The following is a 256-nucleotide window of genomic DNA, read 5'->3' as shown; positions in this document are numbered from 1 at the left end:
CCTGACCCTGAAAGAAGCCTCCAATCTTTGGGAAAGATAAGTAAGGAGAGGCTGCTAAAATCTCAGGGCTGGGACAAATGGAGACATTACTGGTGCCTACTGGAATAAATTAATGAACAATGGATGACAGTGATAGTGATACGGTGATCTTTATTTTACCCTGCATTAAGTATGTGCAGTGCTTTGGATAGAATGACCATTTGGACAGTTAATTGTTTCACTCGATGAACACAGAATTTCCTTCCTTCCTTCCTTC

The sequence above is a fragment of the Sorex araneus genome, chromosome 1 (genome assembly GCF_027595985.1).
Source record: "Sorex araneus isolate mSorAra2 chromosome 1, mSorAra2.pri, whole genome shotgun sequence".
Classification (NCBI taxonomy): Eukaryota; Metazoa; Chordata; class Mammalia; order Eulipotyphla; family Soricidae; genus Sorex; species Sorex araneus.
The sequence above is the reverse complement of the archived record's forward strand: the minus strand, read 5'-3'. Positions refer to the sequence as shown.